We start from the raw sequence: 21,760 nt of genomic DNA, 5'->3' as shown, positions 1-21,760 counted from the left end.
GCTGCAGTTTGCCTGGATGAAGTTTGCTGCAGGTAAGGATTGCCCTGAGTGCAGGAAACACAACTTGCTCATCAAGGGGAAATTAAAAAGGGTTCTGGGCAGGATTAGAGACCGTTTTGCAGAGATGTTTTTGCTCTCTGGAGCTGCAGGTGACGCAGGGCTGCTCCTCCTGGCTCTGGGCACATCCCTGAGCTGCGGGGGACGAGGCCTGTGGTGATTCCTGCTTTGGCAGCTGCTGGATGCCAGGCTGGCTGGCTGCACGTGCACAGGGCTCTGGGACAGACAGACATTCCCGTTGGACATGGAATCACAGCCACAGCTCCCCCTCACTCTGGACCGGGCTTGTCAGAAGCCCTGGCAGAGTCCTGTCAGGTAAATAGTTGTTGCTGCAGTGACAGATTTTGGATCAGAGCTAAACACAATCCCTGAATTGCACTCCCTGCCTTCTCACTGAAACAAATCTGCTTTATTTGTTTGTGTGTCTGTCATATCTGTGTGTTTCTGTGATGATCTATTGCTGGGTATATACATTTCAATAATGAGCTGTTGGTTCCAGGCCAGCACATGGCTCAGAATTGACTCCAGGTATTTTCCAGAGGCTGAACAGAGTGAGTGACAATTCTGACAAATTTTTATTCTATGAGCAAACGTGGAGAACAAATTCAGATTGAGCTTCTGAAATGGAAGAAAATGGGAGGCAATATCTATTAAAAAGAGTTAATAGAAATGCACATTGTGAGTGAATGTTGCCCTTATGGTAATGGTGCTGTTTGCCTTTGTAATCAAGACTATTTTTACATAACCCACCTCATTTTCTTTGCTCTTTGGTTCCTCAAACACTGTTCTCACTGTATAAATTTGTATGTATGAGACTGTGCATGTGGCTACATACACAGTAGAGCAGAATAAAAGGTAGAAAGATTTGCTGTGCAGGAGATAAGAGATTTGCATTATTGGTCTGTTAAAGTAAGATGATAAAATAGGGGAAGAAGAAGCAAATTCATTTTATTCCACGTGCCTTTGTGCCATTCACCTTGGGGAAAATGAAACAGGGCACTCCTGTGATTATAAAAAGAGCAGAGAAGTAGGACTACAGTGGTAGAACTTATGCCACTGTCATTCCAACCTATTCTTTTCCTTTTCCACTGCATATTTCCAGCCTACAGTCCAAGCAGGCAATAAATACTTGGAATTGTTTATCAGTGAGGTCACCACCGGAATGGCCACCTCATGGAATTAGTTCCTAATGAGATTATTAGGCCTGTGTTTATTCTGTGGGCTCTGGACAGCCCACATAAACTCAGACACTGTTATTTTGCTGTCAGGGTTGTGTCTGCAGCTCGTTTTCTTTCCCAAGACTTTCAATCTAATCTAGCAGAGCTCCCAGAAGTACCAGGACTATTTGTGTTGCAGAAAGCTCCATTATGCACTGGGCAAAACTGAGCTTGCCCAGGGTGCTGGCCAACTGCAGGTTTTATTCTGCTCAGACAGGTGAAATACAGCCCAAAAACCAAGCAGAGAAGTGGGGGCTCTCCTCTGGGATGCCTGGCTGGAAAGGGGCTGATTTCACCTGGCAGGATAAGTTACTGCCCCGGTGAGCTGGAGGCTGCTGTGGATGAAGAGGGTGGTGCAAGAACTGGGCCTTTTAGTGATGCTGAGGAAATAAAGCACAGCAGTGTTTGAAACACCTCTCCATTTGTAGGATGAGGAAGTGATGAGAGATCCTTTCTCCACATAAAATCACAGAGTTTTGCAGAAGCTCCACACAGTTACTGAAGGAGCAACTTCTTCAGGGCCCCTTCCCTTCATACACTGCCCTTGGCTGGGGAGTTCTTTAAGTGCAGCTGGTCAGAGCAGCATTTCTGCCAATCCCAAAGACTGCACACACTCAGGGCTCTGGGGTGTGACCCTGGGACAGAGGTTCTGCCACGCTCAGGAGACCTCCAGGTCTCACCCTGGCAGTTCAGAGCTGGACAGCTCGGGAAAGCCCCCAAGGAATCCTTGGAACCACAAAGTCATAACTGGCCAGAGAAGTTTTTCTATCACAACCCACTCTGTGTGATCCTTGCAGATGATGAATATTTGGTTATCTTTGATCTTTGGCCTTCCTAATACAACAGTTCTTGATTCCTGAGACACCTTGACCCGGGATGTTGCTGGGAGACACTGAGCTCTGCAGCTTTCTGTAGGAAGCTGCTGCCCGTTCTCAGCTCTGACTTTCCTCTGTGCTGCAGCACTGAATTGTAGAAGAGCAAGTAGATGTCAAACCTGGGTGTTGTACATCCCTCCTGCCCTGTTCCTGTCCCAAACACCTCCTCAACCCCTGCAGTGGCTTTACCACCCTGTGCTGGTGAAGAGCCCCCCCTCAGAACTCCCTGTGCCAGCCTGTGCAGTGGGATATCTGCTCCTGTGGGATCATCCCTAACCCAGGCTGAGCTTTAACTAGCATTGATTTGTTCCATCAGCTATTGATCTGTTCTGCAAAGCCTTTGAAGGTCTCACCACCAGTGCAGGACAAGCAGAGATTTTCACCTACTCAAAAAATTCCCTTGATTTTTTTATCTTGTTTTGAGGGCTGAAACCTCTTTGAACTTGACCTTTTCCTCACTGGAGCTGTTATTGGGGAATCAAATCAATCTCAAGGAAAAGCCATAAAGGATTTTTGTTCCAGTTTCTCCAGGATCTGTTCTGTTTATACAGGTTTGGGGTTTGCAGAGAGCAAAGTTAAAGGAGCTGCTCAGTGTCCTGGGATTGTCAAGGCCTTTATTCCAGATGGGGTCACATCTCTTTCCAGACAGTTAATGGTCATACTGGTGCAACACCACATCCTCCAGCAAGGCTTATACTGGTGTGAAATAAGCAGCTTGTTCTCAAACGCTGCTCTTTCTACCACTTTTTGATTAGTTTTGTATCTTTTTGTCTTATTATTTCCTCTAAGAATGAACTTGGGAATAATTATTGCCTTTTAGCATGGAGTTTCCTTGAAGCTTTTTGTTTTTTTTACTTAAAGAAGCATTTGGTTTAATTGTTGTGAGATTAATAGGCAGGAAAAGGAGATACAATAAGAGATAATGTGTTCATATTTATAAAATCTTTAGACAAGCTTCAGCGAGTTCTCTAATTAACCACACGGAGACTATCTGGGTGCTGAATAAATTAACATAAAAATAATAACCTGAGTTGATTAGAATGCCTGAAAGCAGGCTCTGTATTGTTAGCCTTCCAAAAAGTGTTTACATGGGACAAATGGTCAGGAGAACCTAAAATGAAGGTCTGATCCCTCTTTGCTCCTGCGAGCTCAGTATTTAGTTGGGTCACTCTGACTGACAGTGATGAAAGAGGAAATCAGGTATAACTTAAGAGGTTCATTAACTCTATTTTAGCTCAGTGAATTTGTTCTATTCAAAGGTATTTTAAGCCAGTTCTAGACATGGATAAAACCCCAGGGAATCACTCTTTAATGAAGGCAATGTGAGGCTTTTTGGAGGCTGAAGTAGCACGCTGTGTGTGCTGCCCCAACGCTCCTCTCTGTGAGAAGCTGCCAGGTGGGTGCTGTTGGTGCCATCCCCTTCCCCAGGGAATGGCTGGAGCTGTGTCAGGGCAGGCTCAGGGTGGATCTCAGGGAAAGGTTCTTCCCCCAGAGGGTGGTTGGCACTGAACAGGCTCCCCAGGGCAGTGGGCACAGCCCCAAGGCTGCCAGAGCTGCAGGAGGGTTTGGACAACGCTCTGAGGGACAGGGGGGATTGTTGGGGTGTCTGTGCAGGCACAGGAGATGGACTGGATGATCCTTGTGAGTCCCTTCCAGCTCAGGATATTCTGTGATTCTGTGGCATGGAGGTTTGTTGGATGACTTGTTGAGCCCTCCCTCAACATTCCTTGCACAGACACTGCAGAACAGCCATTCCCTGAAGGGCTTCTTGTCCCCTGGGAAAACACTGGAACTCAAACCCCATCCAGAAGGTGGTTTGTGGAGCAGTTCCTGAGCACAGTTCCTGAGCAGCAGCAGTGCCTGGCACTGTATCAGGCCCCACTGTGGGAGTTACTGCCCCAGTGTTCCTGGGAAGCTGCCAAAGTCACACTCAGCTTCCTGGGACACCTTCACAAAGCAGCCACAAGAGTTGAACGTCCAGATACTGCCCTTCCCTGCTGGCCTTTGGATGTGGGAAACAGCTTTGGCTGGGCAAATCCTCGGGAGGAAGCCCCAGTTTCCAGGAGAGGCAGGCAAATATTGCAAGAGCAGGACTGTGCCTGGATTTGAGAGTCATCCCTGCCCTCGGCAGGGGGTTTGGGACCCAATATCCTCAAGGGCCCTTCCAAGCCAAAACCATACCTGTACTTTGAGAGCAAACCTGAGCTCTCAAACCTGAGCTAAACCAGAGAAATAGTGCTGATTTGGAACCAAGCCCTGGACATGCCACATTAAAATGGCTCTGTGGAGTCTTTCACTGTGTAGATGAGGTTTTGTCCTCTCAGTGCAGCTTCTCCATTTGTCTGCAGGATTTCAACACAAGGGAAGAAAGAATCGAATCAGAGACACAACAGTTTCTTTGCATCATGCCCTGTGCTCTCCTCCTTCCATGATCAAATGGTGGCCCAGTTTTAAGGGCTGTGAGGGATGTGACTTTGAGGCAGCTTCTTAAAAATTGCTGTCTGTCCCTGTGCTGGAACAGGGCAAGGGGAGAGCTGGAATTCCTCAGGTGCTCTGCTGGGGTTCCAGACCAGTGGGGCTGGGATGTGCCTGGATTATTCCGTGCTGTAACAGCTCCTTGTTCAGTACCAGCACACACAGATGAGGGACTTTCAGTTTTCATTCCCAGCAAATATTTGGAAGTTGCTTGTTACATGAGAGCACAGGATTCAGACCTGTCCAAAAACACTCCAGGTCCCAGCTGCTGTTACATTTAGCACCCAGCATTTTCTAGGACCAGAGGTTTCAGAGAAAGGTGCAAAAAGTTGCAGAGAGGATGAAAATGCAAGAAGCAACTTTTGGGGAAGTTTTTCTTGTGTATTCTGACTTTGAATTCCAAGAGGCTTCTATTTCTCCTCTAATACTGTATTTCTTTGACCCCTTCTAAATGTGGATGTTCTAATTATCCACACAAATGTTCAGTTCTCTCCTGGCTCTTGCTGAATTCCTGCAGGTCACCAGCTCTGGCTCATAATTTCATGAGTCACTGCTGAACAGGCACAAATGTTGGTAGTTAGGACAGCCTGACCCTTCTCTTCACACACTCTCTAAAGCCACCCTTCCCTTGCAGGTCCCATGCAATTCTGTCAGTGCTTGGAATGAGAAATGCATTTCCTGAGGATGAACAGCAACCAGAGAGGTGTCTGGGCCTCCTCCTGCCCTGCCACCTTTGCTTTCCCCAGAGGAACTGCTGCAGAGTCAGCACCTTCCACAGGATCTGGGAAAAGGAGGGGATGGCTTGAAATTATCGATCAGCCTGTCCTGGGAGACTGTTCTGCTCAGGTGCTTAATAAAGGCATTACTCTGTCGTTGCATTAATTAGTGCTGGGACAGCAAGAAGCTTTTGATGGTATCTATCCCACAGGGGGCTGAAGGTGTGCCTGTGAACCTCGCTGAATGACCAGTTACCCTCTTCCCTAACCCAGAGCTTCCACTAGAATAATTTCAAAGCATTTAAAACACTCCCTCAGAGATGCTCTTGGCTATTTAGGGACACGGATTGTTTTTAGACACATCTGAAGTCAAAGGACTGTCTGACCTCAGACTGTTTAATTTCATTTGTTTATGGCAGCCAATTCCCAGAGGCAAAGCCACTGGTGGGATTATTTTGCTGAGTAAGTGCAGAGACACATGAGCAGGCTGGGGTACAGAGGCAGCTGCAGATATTTATATATATATATATTATATTTCAGTGAAAGGGATGCACGGGCTGAGCAGCAGTTGAGTCTCTCACCTGTGATCCTGGGTGGGAGAAGTGTGTGGAGTGGGGTGTTGCCCTTCAAGAGTAGTCTCAATTAAGTCTCTGAAAACAACATGTTTTTCCAGTGCTTTTCAGACTGCAGCACTCTGCTCCACAAAATTCCTCCTAGAAAACCGGGGGATTTTCCCTGCTCTGGAATTCAGCCTCTTCCAGAGGGTGAGTTACTGCCTGGCTGCTCGAGGAGAGCAGGGGAAGAAAATGGTTTGAACTAGAAAAGCAGGAGGAGGGAAGGCCAAATAACCCCTATGATTGGATCCTTCAAGGGGCAAAAGGAAGTTCTTTGAAGTCACTCAACACTTGAGTTGCTTATTTGTAGCCCTGGAAGGCCAGGAGGGGCCATTCCCTGGGGTCACTGTGCTTCCCAGGAAATCCAAGGCCTGGGGATGGATGCTTTGGGGGGAACTTGTTAATCCCCCCCCCCCCACTGTGATGAGAATGGACTGGAAGTGCTGCCTGGAATTGAGCTGAGCCCTCATTTTACTCCGTGTTTTATGAGCTTATAACCTTAACAAATCTTTGGGAGCCATTTACTGTCAGAAAGATAAAACTACCATTTGTAGACTTAATATTTCAAAGGACTCCCTTTTTTGGTCCCCTCTGCTACCTTTTTATAGCTCATAAAGAATGATTTGGTTTTCCTTCTTTGTTTCTGTTGTAGTTTATGAACCTGCCAGCTAATAAAATTTCAGGGAAATCTAATTCTATTGAAAAGTTCAATTCAATTTTTTTTAATAGGAGTTTTATTTGAACACCCTTGTTTTACCATAGCTGCCAGCAACATGAGCAGTTTTAGGGTTTGCTGGAGACCACATTTCATTGCTCATTCCACAGATGCACCGGATTTTAATAATTTCCAAGGGCAGGAGTTGAGACTGAAATGACAAACTGCTGTTGCCTGCACAAAAGCCTCTGGGCAGCCTCACAAAACCCTCGCCAGCAATAAGATGGCAAGGAAGGACATTGTGCTTTGGAGCCTCTGCACTGTGGAAGGGAAGGAAAAAGGATGGAATTCCTTTGCATCCGTTACACTGGTGCTCAGTGGACACCAGCCCTCTGAGGTCATGAATGAAAGGGGATTTTCCTTTGCACAAAGACCCCTAGAAAAGCCAGGAATCCCCCAGCACTGACTCATCTCAACCTTGCTGGAACTCTGGGAATCCTGGAAAGGCCAGGATGTGTTGCCTGCTCCAGGCCAGCCATTCCTGGGGCTGATTTACGGCCTCTGCCTCCAGAGAGAAGGTGCAGCAGCCCCAAGGCTCTGGCTCTCAGTAAAGCAGAGCTCAGGGGTTTGGCTGCATGGCTGGACAGTGCAAAGGTGGGCTATTTCTGCCTTCCCTTCCCCCTCCCATCTGCAATCTGGAACTCACAGGTGCTTTTTGGCAAAGGTTCTCAGAGAATGCTCAGCCAAACAGTCCAAACAAATGTGTTTGGTTTGCTCTCTCCGTGCTGTGGGTGGAGCCCTGACCCCTGGCAGAGTTCTGCACATTCCAGCAGATCAGAAACACTGACATGATTATCAGAATTAACTTAACAAAATACTGCACATTTTCACTCCAGTTCCTTCTATTTCCAAATGCTTAAAAGAAATTACTATGTTTAAGATGCTTGGCACTTTCAGAATATATATTGTCCCATCTCTGGGGGTTTGTTCAGTCCTTTACCCTTGTACAGTCTTATCTCCAGTTTCTTCTACACATCCTTCTTGGCTTCCCAGGGCCTGACTTGTTGTTCAGTCAATGCTGTGATGGCAAAACTTGTATTATTTTGTATAAAACTTGGTTTTGTTGGAGTTTGATTTGTAACAAAATTTGCCTTGTCCTTGGCTGGTGGGAAAATCAGTGCTGATGTCCCACAGCAGCAGTTCAGAGAGTGCTTTGTTCTTAGACAGTGGGAGTAAAGATGTGCAGGTCCTTCTGGGGAAAGGAGATGGAAAAGGTTAATCTTTTTGGATTAGAAAATAAAGCACAGCCAAATGGTGATGGGTGAAAATGGGGTTCTGTGTATCCCCCACCCTCAATACCCTCCAAAGCTCCAAGGACAGGGGCTGTGTTTGCTGCTGTGTGGGAGCTGCTCCAGCCTGGCAGGGCTGCTTTGTGTCCATGGGCTCTGGGCCTCTCCCTGGTGCCCCTTAGAATCATGGAATCATGGAATCACAGTATCAGCTGGGTTGGAAAAGACCTCTGAGATCATCACCACCCTTGATCCGACCCCGCCGTGGTTCCAGCCCATGGCACTGATGCCACATCCAGTCTCACCTAAAACACCTCCAGAGATGGGGAATCCCACCCCCTCCCTGGGCAGCCCATTCCAATGGCTGAGCACTCTCTCTGGAAAGGATTTCTTCCCAATATCCAACCCAAACCTCCCCTGGCACAGCTCCAGACCGAGCCCCCTTGTCCTGTTGCTGGTTCCTGGGAGAAGAGACCAACCCCCACCTGGCTCCCCCCTCCTGTCAGGGAGTTGCAGACAGTGCTGAGTCTCCCCTGAGCCTCCTCCTCTCCAGGCTGAGCCCCCCCAGCTCCCTCAGCCTCCCCTCACAGGGTTTGTGCTCCAGTCCCTTCCCCAGCCTCGCTGCTTTTGTCTGCCCCTGCTCCAGCCCCTCCATGTCCCTCCTGACCTGAGGGGCCCAGAGCTGGACACAGCACTCCAGGGTGGCCTCCCAGGGACAGAATCCCTTCCCTGCTCCTGCTGCCACTGATCCTGAGCCAGGCCAGGATCCCTTGGCCCCCTTGCCCCCCTGGGCACTTTGCTTGCAGTTCCTTCCCAGGACATTGGACTTCCCCACACGCACCAACCCCTGCCATGTGTTGCCATGTACAGTCAAGCAGGAAATGGAAATTTCTTGTTTCTTTTTCCATCCTGATCACCCTTCTCCACCTCACAAACCACTGAAAGTTCCAACCTCCTGTTCTGCACTGAGTTTTGGCACCGTGCCCGTGTGTTCCCCTCCTGGCTGTGCCACCTCCCTCTTCCCTTGGCAGCTGTGCTGATGCACAGACACCCATCCCTGGGGATTCATGGAGGGAGCCCCAGAGGAGCCTGAGCATCCCCTGGGCTGTGTCCTGCAGGAGGCTGCAGCATCTTAATGTGGAATCAATGAGATGCTGCCTCTCAGCTGTTTCTGCCAAGCCTTTCCATCTGGGAGCAGGGAATGAGGAGCTGTCAGTGAACCACCAAACCTGTGCCTCTGCCAAGATCCTGGTTCCAGGCAGCCCCACAGCTGCAGGCTGAGGCTGCAGCACCTACTGGGCTGCTTTGTAACCTTCAACAGCGTTTAACACCCCTAAAATAAACCTCCCTGCAAGCTTTGGATCAGCTCCTTCTTTGTGGTCTGTGCCACTCCAAAAAGCACATTCCCACTCTTGAGCTCCTCCAAGGAACGCCCCCCTTTCCCAGGGGGTGCAGGTTTGTGAGCCACAGCAGCTGTGTTTGTGCAGCAGGGACTCAGGGCAGCGCTGCTCACACTCCCAGCACCCCGTGGGAATGGGGCCAAACCCAGGAACAGTCTGGACCCTCCTTTGGCTGGAGCGTCTTGTGGGCAGGGCATGGATTTGGGCAGGTCTGCTCATGGCTGTTTGGGATATTCCAGCTGTCCTTTTGCCACTGAGAACAGTGTTAGTCCTCAGTGTGCAGGGTTCCCTGCTTACATAAGGCAGAAATAACCCACCTTTGCCTGAAAGAGTGGAAGTTCAGCTTAAATGGGATGAATGTCCCAATGCCCTTCACTACCCAAACAGGGAAAATGTCTGAACCCACAGTGACACACAGCCCTTCACTGTCATTAACACAGAAGATTTGCACTCAGGATATTATGGTGGTGGGTTTGAAACATTCTTTTACACCGTGGTTGGCTCTTGGATTCACCTTTGCCATGGCCATTTTGCAATAAGAAGTGTTTAAAAATGACCAAAATCTGTTCAAATACTAAAAATAACAATAACAGATCTGAGGAAAATCAGGTGTGTACAGAGGGATATCCTCCCCTTCAGATGGGCAGGGAAGTGGTTGAGATGAAACCTTGCATTTATTCCTAAAAAGAGAAGAGGTCATTTATTCAATTCTCTTCATGGGTTTTCAGTCCCAGAAACGTTGAGATTTTCACCTCTTGCTCTCAGAAAATCCAGCCCATCCTCATTTGCCTCCTGCGAGTCTTCTTTAAAGGACTTTTTCCCAGCAGATATCAACTAACACAAACCAAACCTTCCCCTCTACAGGCTCTTTCATCTAAAAAACTACAAAAGTCTCAACAATTTAATAAATCCATACCCATAACCTGTAAGTTTTCCAGTAAAGAGCTGTGGTTTTTCTCTGTCCTGTTAAGTGCCTCATCTTTGTCTACTCTGATCAAACTTGATGTTTTACCAATTTTCATAGTTTTTACCCATTTTCTCAGCTCTGTGAGACACCTGAACCAGAGAGGATCAATTGAAATGATCCTGCAAACGTTTTTATCTGTGTGGCAAGCCAAAATATTGAAATATGAAGTGTCATTATTGCATTTGCCATCACTCTGTGAGCAAATTTTGCTCAGCAAGAAATGTAAATATTGAAGCTGTGTTAAAATTTCATCGAGCCTCTTTGCAATCCCTTTCATCCCTCATTAAAACAGAGTCCTAACAAGCATCTTCACAGGCATATGTGACAAAACTTCTTCTGGGAAATGTTTTCCTTTCAGCTTCAAACTGGAAATAGTTCCTATGATGCCTCATGTCACTTTTGAGGATGCAGATTTTAAAACCAAAGTACAATATTAAGGAGTTTTTCCTTTGGTGGGAGTTTATCTGGAATATATCTTATGCTCATTTTCTCCTCAATATATAGGATCACTCCAGAAAAAGCACATTTTCCTTCCTGGCTTTGCCATCCTGTGCCAAAAATCCGAGTTTAGAGCTTTTCCTTTCCATACACAAGAACTCCTTTTGCCAACCTGAGTCCAGTTGCCTTTTGGCAGTGACATTTCCCCCATTTCATTCCCAATGACACCTTGGTGTCAGTTGGGGTGCAGATGGGAGCAGTTGGGGTGCAGATGGGATGTGGATGGGAGCAGTTGGGATGTGGATGGGAGCAGTTGGGGTGTGGATGGGAGCAGTTGGGGTGCAGATGGATCCACCCCAGCCCTGCCTGGGAGCAGGACCTGCTCACCTCTGGGGTCCCATTCTGGCAGCTCAGCTGGGGGCTCTGTCAGCCTGACAGGGGTTTTGGGGGTTCACTGCTTTTGTGGGAACCCTCAGGCATTTCCAGGTCCCTGCACAGCAGTGACAGGTTTGGAAAGCCAGGTTTGTGCCTGTTCCATCCATGCCAGGGACTGTCCTTGGCCTGGCTCTGCCCTCATCTCCTCAACTTTCCTGCGCCTGTTATTGCTTTGGGAAAGGATCTTTTAGCTACCAGTAATAACCCAAAACGTGCCTGATCCCTGCAGAGCAACAGCAAAGATCTGTCCCAACCCCAGTGGAGTAACTGGGAATGGTCTGAAAGGTGGGAATATAAACCCCAGCCAATGCACTCCCATGAAATGCAACCTCTGCAGTGTTTCTTCCCAGATTTCAGGCTCCACTGAAGAGTCTTTAAAAACAAAAGGAGGGTCTTGAATCCACCTTGGCATTTCCCCTGTCCTTTGCTGGGCATTTTTCACTTATTTTGACTTACAGGAGGTTTTGAGCCTGGGTGTGCCTTTAAAGCAAGCCAGGTGTGCTCCTTCCATTGTCTTTAGGTCTGAATTTCCTAAACCCCAAATACATGGTGGGGAACTAGAGCTATGAAAAAGTAGAAACTGGTCTAATGGCCTGCTCTGGCTGGGAGAGGTTTCTGGATTTCCCTTCAGAGGAATCCCCTGTTCTGCAGCAGCCACTGCACTTTGCAGGGTAACAGGAAAGGAGGGAATTTTCTGAAGGGCAAATCGTGTGTGGGCAATATCTGAGACAATCAAGTGGTCTGACTGCACTAATCCAGAAGGGAGTGCAGCAGCTCCCTGGGTATCAGGGGGACTTCACTAAATCCTCAGTGCAGGCAGAATTTATTGGTGCCACAGGACCAAGATCCTCCTGCCTTTGCACACATTTCCAAGCTACCACGAGCACTTTCCCTTTTCAGGCCTTTTCCCGTTGTTTCAGGTTGGAACAGGGCAGCATGAGCAGGGTTTGCAGACTCTGTTCCACTTCCCTTTACCTATGGACTGCTCAGTAATTATTTCAGCCTGTTAGAAATATTGCTCTGTACTGAAGGGGGTTAAAACGGAAAAAAAAAAAAGATGAGAGTTAATTTTGCTTAAATAAAAACCTCCCTGGCACCCCTGTATGAAATGAACTCTTAGGAAAATCGATTATTTTAATTGTACAACTCTTGGGACCCTGTTGGGAGGAGGGAATTACTTACTGTGATTTAGGGCACTATTACATTATGTTTTTTGCTTAAAGAGCGGTGGTCTGCTCGAGTCCAGGGAAAATTTCTGCCTGGACTTTGACTAAGTGAAATTTGTTCTTGGGGATGTCTGGAATCTGCTTTTCTGCCTTTACCAGCTGGGGATTTTCTCTCTGCCCTTGGCTGGGCTGTGTCAGCTCTGGGGGGCACAGGGAGCTGCAGGGCTGGGGCTTCTTTGGGGCTGAGGGCAGGTCCCTCCAGCACATTTGAGGCAGCAGGAGGAGCTGGGTCACAAAACACAGAGCAGAGTTCAGCAGGTCCAGCTCCAGCACAGCACCTGAAGGACAGCACAGATTTCCTGCTCAGTTCCCTGCTTTTCCTTCCTGGAAGGAAAGGATGGTACAGATGCAAAGGAAGGAGGAGACAACTTTGGTTTTTTTGTTGGCACATCCCATTTATTCCAATGTCCTGGAGGCATCTGGGATCTCACAGATCCAAAGACTGGCATCAAGGCCAAACAGGGTTTCATCAGCAGGGCCGGAGATGTCACTGAGCAGCGCAGGGATGCTGAGTCAAGAGGTGCCAGTGCCACGGGCTGATCCATCCTGAGTCATCCTGACAACAGCAGGAATTACTGCCTGACCTCCAGTGCAGCCTGGAGTCCAGAACCATCCATCAGACAGCCGAGGGCTCACTTGTGACGTTCAGCTTTTGATCCAGCTCTTCAGTGCTTGGGGAGATAAAGTTCTGGCTCCACTCCACCCTCCTGTCCTTCCATCTGCACGGGGTAGGGGGGGGGGGTGACTTGTTTCAGAAGGTTTGGGGAAAGGGAGGAAAGTCATTCTGGCCATCCCAGATGTTTCAGTAGATGAGATTAAGGAGGCCCATCACCTTAATCCCCCCCAGTGGTGATTGTCACCCCGTCCACCTGCTCTCCTTGCCTTACCCCTGCTTGTCCTCCTGGTTCTGCTCTGTGCTGAGATGCCTTGTGACATTCTGGCTTGGGGCATAAACAATGGAAGGCTGGATTTGAAAAATATACATGAATAAAAGGTCAAAACTCTCCCAAGAAATAATAAATTTTTCGGTTGTATTTTTTGTGGGTGTTTTTTTGTTTTGTTTTGTTTTGTTTTGGAGAGGAGGTTGTTTTTTATTCTTTCATTGCATAGTTCTGAAAAACAAATTAACCTTTGGGATTTTGAGGAACTCACTGTGACAATGGTCCAGGTTAAAAATAGACAACTGCTGCTCCAAGAAGGAGATGCCAGAGATGCCAGGTTTACTCTGCTGGGCCTGAGGATCACTCACTGTTAGTCCTGGCTTTAAAAAGTCACATTGATATTGCTCATCCTGGGGGGGCACAAGGCACATGCCCACACATGGCAGATGCAGGGCTCATTTTCATTTCAGTTCAGTGGCAAAACAGGGACTTCCTTATGCTCCTGGACTCTTTGATCCTCCCTGATGTCAGGCTTGGGGTTTTCTTTAGAAGAAAGGGAGAAAAGCCAGAAATTGCAAAGTTTTCACAGGAACAACTATGCACAAAAACAACTGTGGGAAAAGGAGAAACCCTCCTCATGTGTCTCAGACAGGGAACAGAGGATTACTGATGGGTGCCTGGTGCTCTTCCTCCACATGACCTCGCAGAGACCAAATTCCTGCTTCATTTGCAAAGGAGAAGACTCTTCTGAGGTTTCCAAAAACTTCCTATAATGATTTTAGAAATTTTGATTTGGTTTTGGAGACTTGCCCTTCCAGAGGATTATGGTAAGAATGTGACTCAGAGGAATTCAGGGAAATGGGCAGTTCACAATGGACACAGTGGCCATGATTAGCTAATGTCTGATGTCACTACTGAGGTGTGATAAATGGATAAACGATGGTAGGAGAGCACACTGAGCACTGCTTGTGGTCTGCCAGCTGAAGCAGTTGGATTCATGGCCTGAGTGGCATTAATAAGAAACAAAAGGCAGAAGGGTGTCTATGAAGCCCTAAGATAAAATTGCCTGTGAGTTTTCCTAGAAAAGCCAACTTAGGCTTGTTCTTACACCAGAATAATGCCATTTGTTTCATTTCACTGTTGGATGGGAGGTCAGTGTTGCCACATCTTTTGTTTTGATGCAGACCAAGCATCATTAGCTATCAGCAGCCCTTCCCTCACTCCAGAGCTGAGCTGAGGCTCCAGGTGGGTCGCTGATCCCTCTCTAACTGGGCACTGATATTTGGGAAGGGCAGCTCTGGGTGGTGATTTCACTGCCTGGGCAAGCACGGGGGTGAAACAAGGAGTCAGCCTTGGCTGTTGGGTATTCCAGGCTGGAAGGGCCCTGGAGAGATCTGCAGCCAACCCTCCTGCTCACAGCAGGGGCTCTGGGCAGCCTGAGCTCAGTCCCAGCACTGAGGGTTCAGTCCTTCCCAAGGGCAGGTTTTGTCCTTGCTGAATTTCATAACGTTCCTGATGTCACTTAAAATTTGAAAGAGGTTTTTTCCCCTTCTTTGGAAGGGTCAGACCCTCCTGGGAGTGAAATCACTGAACTGAGCAAACCACCTGTGTAGCTGCAGTTTGCCCTAGAAAGTAGGTGAGAGAGAGACTCAGTCCTATAGTATCCTTGCCGTGGATTTAGACAAGAGCAGACATCTATTCCCAGCCTTTCCAGGACAGGCAGAACCACACTTTGATCACCTGCATTGAAGGAAGTCAAACAGTTGTGTTTGCCTGTGTTGGGTTACTTGCATTACTTATTTTTCACAGCATGTTGTAAGTTCTCATTGCAGCTACATCTCACGAGCCAGGGAGGCACTGACAGGACACCTCCAGCTCTCCATCTCCTCTGTGGCCAACACACACTCTGCAGAAAGATCTCAGGACCCAGAACATGAACAGCTTCAACCTCAGAGGGTGTTTCTGCTTTACTGGGTGCTGCTGCATGGGAAGAAGTGCATTCAGCCCCAGGGGTTGGTCACGTCCTCAGACCAAGTGTCAGGAGTGACAAACACAGAGGAAGGACATGGGAGGCTCTCTAATTGGTTTCATCACATTTGGAATCTGCTACTATGGCAACTTGTATTTTGAAATACCCTTCAGTCCTGCTACTTCCTGGGAGCAGCAGCCCTGTCTCAAAGGCTCCTTGAGGAAATGTGGAGCAGGAGTATTGAGGAGCCACGTTACTGCCCTCGTGGTTGGTGCAGACATGGAGGAAGCGCTCCCTGTGCAGTGAGGAAAGGAGCAGACAGGTCTCACTGGGCATCAGAGCACATGGAGGGAGATGCAGTGAATTCCCACAGCTGGGATTCCCTGTGTTCTGGCTCCTGAGTCCCTGCAGAAGTTGGAACAGAGCAGTTTCTCCTCTCCAAGTTTTGATGACTGGAACCCACCAGGCTGTGACAACAACTGGGTTCACCAAAACTGGTTGATTTATGGCCCTGGCAGGGCTTCATGTGCTCTCCATGCAGAGCCAGCTCATCCCAGTGCACTCAGAGGGGGACACTCCATGTACCACTGCAACCAGCTGGAATTCCAGCCTTGGAATGTGCGCTGAGATCCCCAGAAAGCTGAGTGGAGGTTCTGAGCTGAAATTATTATCTGCTGCTCATGGGCCTCACTGTGCACACAGCACTGCAAAGTGCCTTCCACTCTTCCCAAGCATTTGCACTTTATAAATCCTCCTAAGTCTGATTAGGGGAGGAAGGAATGAGGGCCTGACTGGAAATGAGCTGGATTCTCCACTCACTTTTCTAATGTCACCACCACCAAATCCGTTTACCTCACTCCTAAATCTTTCTCTTGCCAGTCCCTTTTTTTCTCCTGAGATTTTTATCACCCAAACCCCCAGCTTTCAATACTTAATACTGAGATTTTCTATCTTGTCTCTCTATGTGCTGCAGCTGTAAAAGCAAAAACCTTTTACCCCACACACAGCAAAAACACACCCTGGCCAAGACCTGAGAGCAAACCTCACACTTCTGGATTCCCAGTGCTGGGCTTTTTCCCCCCAAATTCTTTTCCATGCCATGCCATGCCAGCCTACCTTCCACAAGTGTAAAACTCGAACTGTAGGTGATTAATAATTCACATTTTGTGCTAAAAGCAAATCAGAGTTAATTTTGTATATTTTGCTTCCTCTCTTTAATACATTAGTTTGCCCAGCAAGGCAGCTCTGCATTCGAGCTCGCAGTGACTCATGCCTTACATAAGGAACTAAAACATTTCATGGTTTACAGAGAAGAATGTTCTTGCTCATTATGGGGATGAAAGGAGATTGCTGCATTGCAAATGACATGTATAATTTAGACACTTATTTCTAGGACTATTTGGAACGGGGAATGAAGAGAAACTAAAATGTTTGAAGTGACTTGAGTGCTCCATAGTTTTTAATGTGACTAACAAAATACACAGCCCGATAACTTTTAGGCCTGTTAATGGAAGAATGGCTCTGAAACTACAACACACACTTTTTTTTTTTTTTTTTTTTTTTTTTTTATTTTTTTTTCTTCTAATAACAGTATTTATTTTAAGCCACGAGTAGAAGAAACTGGTATTTGTCAGTCTGGAAAAATCTGCAAAGATCTTGTGTTCTTTTCTGCTGGTTGTTCCTACTGTGCCACCAAAGTGGGAAGGGGAATGGGAAGCAGGGTTGCAGAACGACCAGGCAGCTGGGGAGGGAGTGGCAGCAGGTCTGCTGCTCTTGGATTGAGGTGGCATTCTAGATGTTAAATATTTAATTCTAAATATTAAACCTTCACTGCAAAAGGAAAGCACAGAATATTCTGTATTTCAGCTGTGCAGAGTTTCTTCAGATGGGAATTTAATAACATCTCCGGGGCTGTGCACTGAGAAATACTTATTTAATTGTGTTCTGTTTAGAATATTAGGGGTAGAGAAATCCCACACAGTTTCTGGAATTCTGAATGTGAACAACCCCAAGTGCCCCCCCCTTGTGCAGATTACCTGCACAGACTGATGTACTGACACGCCTTGGTGACTGTGGGGCGTCTTCAGAATGCAGATTCTGGTTCTGCTTTCTCTCTGAGCCCCATTTATCCCTGTGTTTTACCAGTGACAGGTCAGCAGTGTCTGTCTGTGTGTCCTGGGCTGTTCCTGCAGCAGCTGCGCTGCTGTTTTTCTCCAGCAAACTCCCACCATCTCCCGAGGCCTGTGAGTCTCTGCCACGAGTGCAGTGGGCAGCCCCTCTGGGCAGTGACAGTGCCAAGGTCTGTCCTAACTCTGGAACCCCTGCAGAAATGTGCAGGGGATCAGTGCCTTGGAAAAACCTCTCAACACTGTTGCATTATTATTTATTTTTCTTCTGCTTCAAGGACAATGCTCTTCAAACCAAGAGATGTCACAAAGGAGCCCTGGGCTGTATAAATATAGAATCCTTTTTATTTTTTTGGTTAATAGATACAGTACAATTTTGGACTACATAAGAAAGCCTTGTTTTCAGTGCATACATTCTTCAGACAGACAGGAACACGGCAGACAAACATTCCTTGTGGTTGGAGGATTACATGGCACTTGGTTTATTCCTGTAAGTCCCAAGTTACTGGCTTTTCCCAGTTTTCTGTAGCTGCTTTGACAACTCAAGGTCTGAGGAAAAATGAATTGAGAACGAAGGATGTGCCAGCTCTTGTGGCACAGGAGGACTGGGCAGGAGAACAGGGCACCGCTCAGCCCATCCCACACTGCTCTTCCTGCAACCACGGCATCACATCATATCCCACATGACCCAGCCCAGCAAGATTTCTGGGCTATTTTAACAAAAACTGGAAACAACAAATGTCAAACAAACCAAGCAGTGCTTGTGCCAACACCTGTGCAGAGACTGACTGTGAGAGGGTCAGACCCCGGGCTCCTCCTGCCCTTCACTGGTGGGAGACGGTGCTGCCGCCACACCTGCTGGGTTTTGTGAGGTGGTGCAAACCAGGACAGTGGACCCCAGGGTTTGGCCATCACTCTTGCAGGGAGGGACAAAAGAATTATTGCTCCTTTCTGAGCTTTCTGTTCACTGCATGGTAAGCAAAAAAACCCCGGGCAGGAACTGCTGCCCTCAGGAGAGCCCAACAGGGCTTCATCCTGTTCTGCAGCAATCTGGGGGTGCTGTTCCCTGCAGACAGCTCCTGGTGGTGTCCAGTTGGTGCTGATGGGAGATAGAGACCCCCAGCCCCATCCTGGATCCAGCCTGGAAAGCGGGACAGGCAGTGCTCCAGTCAGGATCCCTGAGGACATCAGTCAAGATGGGACCGGCCACTGCCAGGGTCCTGTGGCCACTGCAGTGTGTGAGGACAGGAGTGCCTGGACACCCTGGGATACCCTTGGCCTTTGCCCAGCAGGGGACCAGGAGCAGGGCTGGTGTTGGTGGGGCATCAAGCAGAGCAGTTTAGGCCTAAATGTGTTCACCTTCAGCTTTCAGTGGCTTCGTTCGAGACCATTACTCAGAGTTTCGGTTTTTATCTGACCTTCCTTGATTACCCCAAGCAGATACTGTGGGCCCATGTCCTGGTTAGGACCCCTTTCTTATAAAGATGACTCGGAAGAGTCTTAAGAAACCTCACTGTTGGAGGAAATGACTCAGAGAACGATCAGGCTCACACAGTCACCGACCTTCATTTTGCTCCAAACACCGATACTGAAAAATCAGCAAATAAAAAAAGCTTCTCCTGTTCAGGGAAGGACACACAGAGGCTTCCAGACAAACTCATATGAACTAGTTTTCCTTGGCTATATATTGAAAACAATTTAATGTGAAAAAAAGCTTACTTTAGATTATCTAGATCAGCCTCTGCAGGCACAGGACACCCAGGGAGGAGCAGAGTGAAATGATCCTAGAGCTGACCCAGAGAAAAGGCAGAGCACGGCAACCCAGGGGGCCTGGGAGAGCACATCTCAAGGAGCAGAGGAAAGAGAGAAAAGAGGGGATAGGAAAGCAGACTCTTCCAAACTCAGCCTGACCAACAACGTGCAGCTGAAGGCACTTCTCCTGGGACACCCACGGGGCAGGTGATTGTTGGAGAGAAGACAACCCAGTTCTGGGGAGCTCCCAGCTCCTCTGCCCTCATTCTCTGGGGTTCCAAGAGCCCAAACCCAGGAGGGAGCACCACCAAAGGAAACAAAGGTCACTGCAGAAACACTGAGCTCAGCCAGCCCAGACAGCAGCTGGCACACAGGAGTGAGTGAGAATCCCTGAGAAGTCTGAAAATACAATAAAACATCACATCAGTGAAACAATTTGCCCCTTCTGACCCTCTGGCCACTGCACCAGCCTTCAGTGAAAACTGAGGCACTGGAAACTCCTCACCTATAACAGGAGCCGTGGGGTGACACTTCCAGGAATGAGATAAACCTGCCAAATTCCTCCAGATCCCTGTTTCCTAACTGAAACTAAATAATGTGGAGAATAAAGGAGAGGCAGAGACACTCCCAGCCAAGAGAACTGCTCTGAAATGGCACTGGTGGGGCACTGTAAACTGGAGCCTGGCCTGCAAGCATTAGTGAAATGTTTAGTAACAATACTTAACTCTGTTATGTCTGGGCATCTCTTTCTCTTTGGACTAAAATGTTACACATTTTACCATATAAATGAATCATTATATCTGTTGCTACTGGGTACACTATATACATCACTGGAAGGAAAGAACAATAATTAAATTAAGGGAGGAGAGAAAAAGGACAAACAAAATATTAGTAAATAAAATAGAAGACATATGTTCAATAATACTTTTCAGGCAATGCTTTTGCTTGTTACATTTACTATAAGGAGGAATAAAAAAAAAAATCTTCCACTCAAAATAAGCACTGGAAACATCTGCCCAAATTCAGTCCCTTCACTGCCGGGGCTCTTGAAGGGGGAAGCGGATGTTGGTCTTGCTCCAGACCTTTCTGATGATGCTCTGCAGAGGAGCCCTCAGATTTGGGGGGCTGTCAGTGCAAGCAGGGTTTTAGAAGATCCTCTGCTCTGTTTCCCACCCTCAGGTAATGCAGAAAGGTTGATGTGGTTCCTGAGAGCCACAGGGGATGTCCCCACACTCCCTGTGGGTCCAAACGAGCTCCTCGTGCCTCTGGGCTCAGCAAGGTCACCAGAAACCCTGACAGCTCCTCCTTTAGACAGTGGGAAGGTGACACACTCAGTCCTGCCAGCAGTGTTTCCCATTCTTCATCACAAACATGCAGGTTTTGCCCTGCACATGCTTATTATAAAGTTTGCAAGTGAAGGTTTACAAACGCTGTGTTCTCACCCTGCAGCAACAAACACCTCACTCTGCTGCCACCAACAGCACAGCACCAACTGGCTGCACCTCCTTCTCCTTTTGTCTCATGAATAAATTATTTCCATCAGAAGTAGTTGATTACTCGATCAGAGCTGCAGATAATTAGTGTTTGATGAGAAACAGACCCAATGAGCTTTCTGGGGCTCATCAGATGAATTCCTTCCCAGTAGTTTCTTCTCTTACACAACCAGCTCTATTTAATACACAGGTACTAAAATACAAAGCAGTGCAAAATGACCACAAAGCAAGTAGAGCCCACCCCCACCTGGCAGGGGCACGGTGAGCAGGGGGCTCCTGGGGGACTGCAGTGATTTCCTTAATGCTCTAAGCCAAGGAGAGGGAGCAGAGCAGTTCCCCAGAGCCCACCCTTCAGGTGCCTGAGCCTTCACAGTTACCGTGGGCCGGGCTTTGGGGACTTGTCTTCCCCTTTGCTGATACCTGAGGCTCGTTTGTGATTCCTTCAGCGTAGCCCATGTAACCACTCACCCAGCAAAGCTCCTTGGCTGCTGTGAGGGTGCTCAGCTGTCTTTGCCAAGGTAACAGAATCGTTTTGCAGGGGTTGGATTCCCCCCCTCCACTTTTGACTCCTGAAGAAAAAGTCTTTTTTTGCTGAAGAAGTCAAATCAAGGAAGAAAAGGGAAGGGTTGTGCAGACCTTGGAGCAAACTACACAGGGAGCCATTTATAGCCCAAGTTTATAACTCAGAGGTCACAGCCCCGACTGTCAATGAACATCTTTCTCATCCTTGCTTTTTCTACATGCAACCTTCCTGAATTTTTAAGGTCAGCTCTGACCTGTTCCAGAGCTCATGGAATGAGCAGGATTAGCTGCTGGGTTTGTGGGGATGGACAGGGAGCACAGGGGCCCTGGGCATGCAGGGGGTGTGCAGGGCCCTGCCCACAGGCAGCTTTGGGGCTGGGGGAAACACCCTGTGAATTCCTCCCACGGGAGAACCTGCCATCCTTTCAGTCCTGCTGCCACAGCATTGGCATGGAGCCGGGAAGGGCACTGAACATCACACCAGGGTTTGCCTTGGCAAGGCAGTCAGGGAGGAATGTGTGGCACACAGATCGGCAGCTTAGCACGGGCTCGTATTCCCAGATCAAACTGCTGGGCATTTGCCACAGGATCCAAAGGAAATGGTTTTCTTTTTAGTTTTTTTTTTAGTGACCAGCCTGTGTGCAGGAAGGAAA

The sequence above is a fragment of the Empidonax traillii genome, unplaced genomic scaffold (assembly GCF_003031625.1).
Source record: "Empidonax traillii isolate 1590-97213 ecotype Southwest subspecies unplaced genomic scaffold, ASM303162v1 scaffold407:size753175, whole genome shotgun sequence".
NCBI lineage: Eukaryota > Metazoa > Chordata > Aves > Passeriformes > Tyrannidae > Empidonax > Empidonax traillii.
Note: the sequence above shows the minus strand (reverse complement) of the source record.